Source organism: Ovis canadensis, chromosome 13 (assembly GCF_042477335.2).
Source record: "Ovis canadensis isolate MfBH-ARS-UI-01 breed Bighorn chromosome 13, ARS-UI_OviCan_v2, whole genome shotgun sequence".
NCBI lineage: Eukaryota > Metazoa > Chordata > Mammalia > Artiodactyla > Bovidae > Ovis > Ovis canadensis.
Window position 1 is genome coordinate 18,750,877 of NC_091257.1, and position 7,281 is coordinate 18,758,157.

The 7,281-nt window shown below is 41.2% G+C and overlaps 1 non-coding gene across 1 annotated transcript; it reads left to right on the plus strand.

Annotated features, from left to right (window-relative positions):
• Positions 1–6,574: 6,574 nt before the first annotated feature.
• On the plus strand, positions 6,575–6,647 carry TRNAA-UGC (transfer RNA alanine (anticodon UGC)). Its single transcript has one exon. It is a non-coding gene; the product is annotated as a tRNA-Ala (tRNA).
• The last annotated feature ends 634 nt before the right edge of the window (positions 6,648–7,281 follow it).

Here is a 7,281-nt window from a genome sequence, read left to right on the forward strand (position 1 = left end):
CTCTGCAGGGCCTTTACACCTGTCATTGTATTAATGTTCTCTACAGATCTTTGAGCTATAGACAACTGAAAGAGATAAAAATGATTCTTGTCCACGGATATGCAAATGCATTTGGAGGAGGTTCTATTAATTTTCCTCCCTCTCTGTGGAAGAAGTGATTTTGGCACCAACGAAGCAAATCCAAATTCATTGCAATGTTCCTGATAGCCTACATATGGGTATTTTTTTGAAGTCTCCTTTGAACTGGTGGTAACATCCTAGTGGTTCTCTCACTAATTAATGAATTAAATAAAATCTCTGACATGTGCCCATTTTTAATATTTATGAGGATTTTTTTAAAAATTACCTTTTAATACTTTTATAAATTGACTGTCTTTAAGCTTCTAGGAGCCCAGCTGAACCTTTTACCTGAGATTAAACTAGACATAATAAAGTGAACTACTCTTCTGGAGTGAGGAATAGCAGGGGATGGCTGGGGAACAGCATAGCTGAACTGACCTCTCTGTACCTTGTCAAGAGTCTCAGCTGTGTCCATCTCCAATGAACCCAGCATAACTGAGTTATGATCTGCATGACATTTTTATCTCTGACATTCAGTTTGACTTTCAAGTCAAATCAAAGAGTAGGAAAAAAGAAAAACATGATCCAAAATGAAACAGCATATTTTGCAGCTTGGTACTACACCATCTAGTCTAATGTGAAAGAAAATCCATTTCATTTTGCCACTGCCTGCTGATTGGCGTGAACTCGGCTGTCCTTCAAAGGTTCAGCCTCTCCTGAAAGTAGGTACAGTCCTTGCTGTGAGCTGAATGGGGAACTGGAGTTGGAATTTTCAAATTCCCCTAAGGCTTGCTTTTGGGGGAAAAAATACATTTAATGAATGGCTTTAGCATACACTAAACAGCTACTTTTGGAGAAGGAAATGGCACCCCACTCCAGTACTCTTGCCTGGAAAATCCCATGGGCGGAGGAGCCTGGAAGGGTGCAGTTCATGGGGTCAGGAAGAGTCGGACACGACTAAATGACTTCACGTTCACTTTTCACTTTCATGCACTGGAGAAGGAAATGGCAACCCACTCCAGTGTTCTTGTCTGGAGGATCCCAGGGAAGGGGGAGCCCGGTAGGCTGCCGTCTTATGGGGTCGCACAGAGTAGGACATGACTGAAGCGACTTAGCAGCAGCAGCAGCAACAGCTACTTTAATTCTGCTTCCCTTTCATGTATGGAAGTAAAGGTAACATCAGAGAAGCAGAGAAGCGGGGCAGGCCGGGCGCCGGTGCACCGGCTGCAGGGACTCGGGAACCCAGCAGAGCAAGGCCACGCAGGCACGTGAACTGGAAGAGGCCGCCTCCCGGGTGCAACTCGCGTCTTTCGGCTGCGTGCCGTGAAGCTATCTTAAGGATGCTTAAGTGTCGAGCGCAGTGTTCAAGCTGAAGCGCATCACCGAAGGCATCCTGGAGCGGCCGCCGGACCAGAACAGCTGTACAAGGAGCCCCAGCTTCTGGACGATGGCAGGGCATTGGGCGAGTGTGTCTTCACCAGCCAGACAGCCTAGTCCCAGGTCCTAGCCACAGTGGGGCTAGCCTTCTGGGCAGGTTTTTTGAGGCCCTGTGCACCCACTAAGCCCTTCTCCAGTCCAGCCGAGCTACCAGGTATGATGGAGCCACAGGACCCAGGAGGCAGTGCCAATGAACAGGCTGTGCGATAAGAGCGACCCCTCTCCCCATCCACCCAGTAAAAGAGATTTGAGTATTAAAAAAAAGAAAGAAAAGAAAAACCAGCCCAGATTTTGGTATTCCACCCATCCACATTCTGGTATTTTCCTTCAGGCATCTGGAGATAGCACTTAAAAGGAAAAGTAGCAGGTAATCTTGCCTTGGTAACCATGTATACAAAAGGAGATAAGTAAATTTACACAACGGTTGTATTTTTGGAAATGGTATTGGAGCAAAGGTTTTCAGACATCCATCTAGATTAATCCAGTCCATGTTGTTTCTTTAGAGGTCTACTGTCACTAGACCACAACCAGTGTGAATTACAGACGCTGGTGAGATTCTGTACACTCCCTGGTCCCATCTGCAAACAGGTGTAGGCAAAACGCCATCTTAAACTCAATTCTAAGAAGTAAATATTGACAAAATTTTTACCTAGGTTATCCGCAGGGCTGAATTTCAGCCAGCACTAGCAGTTTATGAACTGGTAGTGCTGACTGGTAGTTAACCATGACTGTGAGCCCCTTGGCTTGTCCTCAAGTTATCTCGGTCATCCCATCCTCTCTCTCATAGCGCCCCAGAATCAGCCAGCTCTGAGGCTTAACTCTGGCTCAGAGTAGAGAAACAACCTTCATTGATGAGTTCATGGCAATTGCCAAGTGTCCTCAATATTTGTGTGCTAAATATTCTTCACTTTATACCCCATATTACATTCTCCACATTACCAAATTGTTCACAGTTGATTTTTAATTAAGTTCCTCTAGGCATCCCCCAGCACATCACAAAATTAATGCAAATCTCTTTAAAAACAGCAAGGACAAGTAAATAAATAAGACAAATTACAAAGAAAAATTCAGGAGAACCAAACCAGTCTTGACCAACCTATACAGCATATTAAAAAGCAGAGACATTACTTTGCCAAAAAAGGTACATATAGTCAAAGCTATGGTTTTTCCAGTAGTCATGTGTGGATGTTAGATTTGGACTATAAAGAAAGCTGAGCACTAAAGAATTGATGCTTTTGAACTGTGGTATTGGAAAAGACTTTTGAGAGTCCCTTGGATTACAAGGAGATCCAACCAGTCAATCCTGAAGGAAATCAGTCCTGAATATTCATTGGAAGGACTGATGCTGATGCTGAAATTCCAATACTTTGGCCACCTGATGCTAAGAACTGACTCATTGGGAATGACCCTGATGCTGGGAAAGATTGAAGGCAGGAGAAGATGGGGACAACAGAGGATGAGATGGTTGGATGGCATCACCAACTCAATGGACATGAGTTTGAGCAAGCTCTGGGTGTTGGTGATGGACAGGGAAGCCTGGCGTGCTGCAGTCCATGGGGTTGCAAACAGTCGGACACAACTGAGCGACTGAACTGAACTGAACTGAAGCCAATCTTAATACTACATCCAGGGGTCTCCGAATCAAAAAGGATTGTGAAAGCTATTCTAACAAAGGACTCTAGGCACAGTCAAGTGAAGACTGAGTTTGGAAGAACTACACAGCCTGGTCTAGTGGAAATGACTGGGATGTTTATCCACCCACTGGCAGAGGGGCCTCCAATTGGGAAAGTCTGTAGGGCAAGGACAAAGAAAATAGAAAAGAGAGGAAGCTTTGAAAAGATCTCTGATTTTATACATGTGCTCAATCCAACTTGTGTGCTCAGAAAAACGTATCCATTTTGATTTTGTTTTGTTGTTATTTAGTCGCTAAGCTGTGTCTGACTCTTCCCATGGACTATAGCCCACCAGACTTCTCTGTCCGTGGGATTTCCCAGACAAGAATACCGGAGTGGGTTGCCATTTCCTTCTCCATTTTAATTTCTAGCTTCCCTCACTTATTGATACTGCGCTTCTGCACACCAAAGATCGGATGCTGCTGTTGTCTCGCCCACATCCCCCTACTCCTCTTAGTGTCTGGGTGCACACTGGCCCAGCTTTCAACAGCCAGTCTCTGCATTTCTTTCCCGAGGGCTTTCACTGTCCTCTGGAGCCCCCTTTGCCAGTCAGTGTATAAATGTCCCAGCTCCTTTGACCCTCAGGTAGGATAACCCTAGCTTACAGAAGTTCCCCAGCAAAATTAAGCTCCAGTCCTCCATAATGGTAACTGACTCAGTGAGACACATCACTGACTTTTTCCCCCATGTTAGAAGATCGCCAGTGTGTATTTCCTTCACCTCCTAAATAATCTTGAAACCTTGCCAATTTACACCCAAAGTAATTCCCAAATTACTCTCAAATCCTTGTCTCAGGACCTGATTTTTAGGAGAACCCAAAATAAAACTCAAGAAACATTCATTCACTCACTGAACTCTTTTGAATATTTCTTTGTTAAAAATCAAATATTTTACAGTTTAATAATCATTTCAGGTACAGTAAACAGTATTAGGAAAGCATAGTTGATGATTATTTTCCTAATTATATCCTTTTATTATTCAGTTAAGTGGCAACAGACTAAAATACGATATGCTAACACTCCTTAAGCCTACTATAAGATTTTTTACAAAAGTCGTCACATAAAACATTTGTAAAGAAAATAGAGAATAATGAATCTTTATTGTTGCTTAAGAAGCTACTCATAATTGAATGCATAAACTGAAATAAATGTTTAGCAAAATTGTTTCATATATTTTTGAAACTTCAAGAATAAGACCTGCAAAAATTTCAAAGTGCTTAAAATAGTTTCCACTTCAGTGATAAAGGCACTCTTCAATTAGAATATCTATAATTTGCTCTGGACATAATCTTTTTTTGTTTGATTTTTTTTTCAAACTTTAAACTTTTTATTTTGTATTGGGGTATAGCCAATTAACAATGTTGTAGTAGTTTCACATGAACAAGGAAAGCAGTCATCCATGCAGATACACGTATCCACTTTCCCCAAAGCCTCCTCCCACCCAGGCTGGCACATAACACTGAGTAGAGTTCCATGAGAAGGCGATGGCACCCCGCTCCAGTATTCTTGCCTGGAAAACCCCATGGACAGAGGAGCCTGGTAGGCTGCAGTCCATGGGGTCGCGAAGAGTCAGACACGACTGAGCGACTTCACTTTCACTTTTCGCTTTCATGCATTGGAGAAGGAAATGACAACCCACTCCAGTGTTCTTGCCTGGAGAATCCCGGGGATGGAGGGGCCTGGTGGGCTGCCGTCCATGAGGTCACACAGAGTCGGACACGACTGAAGCGACTTAGCGGCAGAGTTCCACGTGCTGTACAATAGGTCTTTGTTGGCTATCTGTTTTGAATAAAGGAGTGTGTATACAAGCTTCCCAGATTTCCTAACTATCCCTTCTCCCTGGCAACATATAAGTTCATTTTCGAGGTCTGTGAATCTCTTTTTGTTTTGTAACTAAGTTCATTTGTATCATTTCTTTTTAGATTCCACATATAAGGAAAGTCGTATGATGTTTCTCCTTGAGATAATCTTTATCATGTTTGATAATATCAGAAAATGAATCGTTTAAACTATGCAGCATAAAAACTTTAGTTGCACAAGATGCCAGTGAGTTCCAGTGTAGCCTTTGAAATGATTCAAGTCTCTGTAGGTTTTATAAAATATCAACCTCAAAATATTTTACTCCAAAGTCTTAAGACCACAGACATCTAGTGTCATTCACTATGATATGAATATAATATTAAACATTTTAATTCTTTGGTGTTGTAAAAATGTTTTGTTGAAAAGAAAGAAAAGAAAACTATTCTATATACATTACAAGGGTGCCCAACTTTATAATCCAATTCTTTTCTTGAAGTATATAGAAGCCATTTATATACAGGAATTACAGCTATATAAATGGCAGTAGGTAATTTTGATTTTATACCTTTAAAAAAATCTGTCTTCTCCAAGTTATCCCCAATAAGCATATGTAAAATCATAATAGCACTCAATCGAAATGAAATTCTTAAGAATAGGCCCTCTCTTTTCTTCAGTTTCAGCGGTACAGGAGATTCTGAGGTTGTTACTGAAGCGACTCAGCAGGAGCAGCAGCAGCAAGCAAGACAACCACAAAGAAGAAAGCAAGCGTGGAAGCAAAATTTTCATGATTATCTACATAAATTAACTATGCATCTGGTCCCATCACTTCATGGGAAATAGATGGGGAAACCGTGGAAACAGTGTCAGACTTTATTTTTGGGGCCTCCAAAATCTGTGCAGATGGTGACTGCAGCCATGAAATTAAAAGACGCTTACTCCTTGGAAGAAAAGTTATGACCAACCTAAATAGCATATTGAAAAGCAGAGACATTACTTTGCCAACAAATGTCCATCTAGTCAAGGCTATGGTTTTTCCAGTGGTCATGTATGGATGTGAGAGTTGGACTGTGAAGAAAGCTGAACACCGAAGGATTGATGCTTTTGAATTGTGGTGTTGGAGAAGACTCTTGAGAGTCCCTTGGACTGCAAGGAGATCCAACCAGTCCATTCTGAAGGAGATCAACCCTGGGGTTTCTTTGGAAGGAATGATGCTAAAGCTGAAACTCCAGTACTTTGGCCACCTCATGCGAAGAGCTGACTCATTGGAAAAGACTCTGATGCTGGGAGGGATTGGGGTCAGGAGGAGAAGGGGACGACAGAAGATGAGATGGCTGGATGGCATCAGTGACTCGATGGACGTGAGTCTGAGTGAATTCTGGGAGCTGGTGATGGACAGGGAGGCCGGGTGTGCTGCAATTCATGGGGTCGCAAAGAGTCGGACACGACTGAGCGACTGAACTGAACTGAACTGAACTGAATGACAATATGTGTTTTCTAGAACCCAAAACCTTCTCAAATTATGGTACAATTATGTATTTATTTTGTTTAGTTGTGTATCTGACTTTAATAGTAGATCCTGTTTAAAAGGAAATACTTAGAGGGTCTTCCCTGGTGGTCCAGTGGTTAAGACTCTACACTTGCACTGTGGTGGGCACGGGTTCAATTCCTGGTCAGGGAACTAAGATCCTGCCAGCAGTGTGACATAACCACCCCCCCCCCCAAAAAAAATTGCATTTGGATGCAAGCTAACACTCTACTTATGATTTTGTCAGGTTGTATGTTCCTCTACCACTGTGTATTTGATATTTTACAGTTTAAATGAGAATAATTAATAATATGAAACTTTGAGATTTTGAAGAAACTGCTTATTAAAGGTTTTTCAAGTATTTCTACTTTTTGGAATTTATTGAAAGTTTTTTGTGTCTTTATTTTTTTTTAATATGGTCATTTTTATGAGTATTTCATAGGATGTTGAGAAAAAATACATGTGCTCTATTTTCAGGGTATGACTTGATACATATCAATCAGTTCTACTTTAAAACTATGCTATTTAGACCTTCATTTATCCTTTTATATTTTTTATCCACTCAAGCTATTATAAACTCCAGAGTAATTTGAAGTCCTTTACTACAACATGCTTCTATTTCTCTTTTTATCATCTATATTTTTGCTCTATGATTGTAGTTGCTATGTTATTTGATACATAGATATTTATAACTGGTATATTTTTTGGATTCTTCAAAACTACAAAGTACTGAATTTGGGGCTGAGTCAAAATTTTCTGATACCATGATCCTAATCTCTCCATTTTT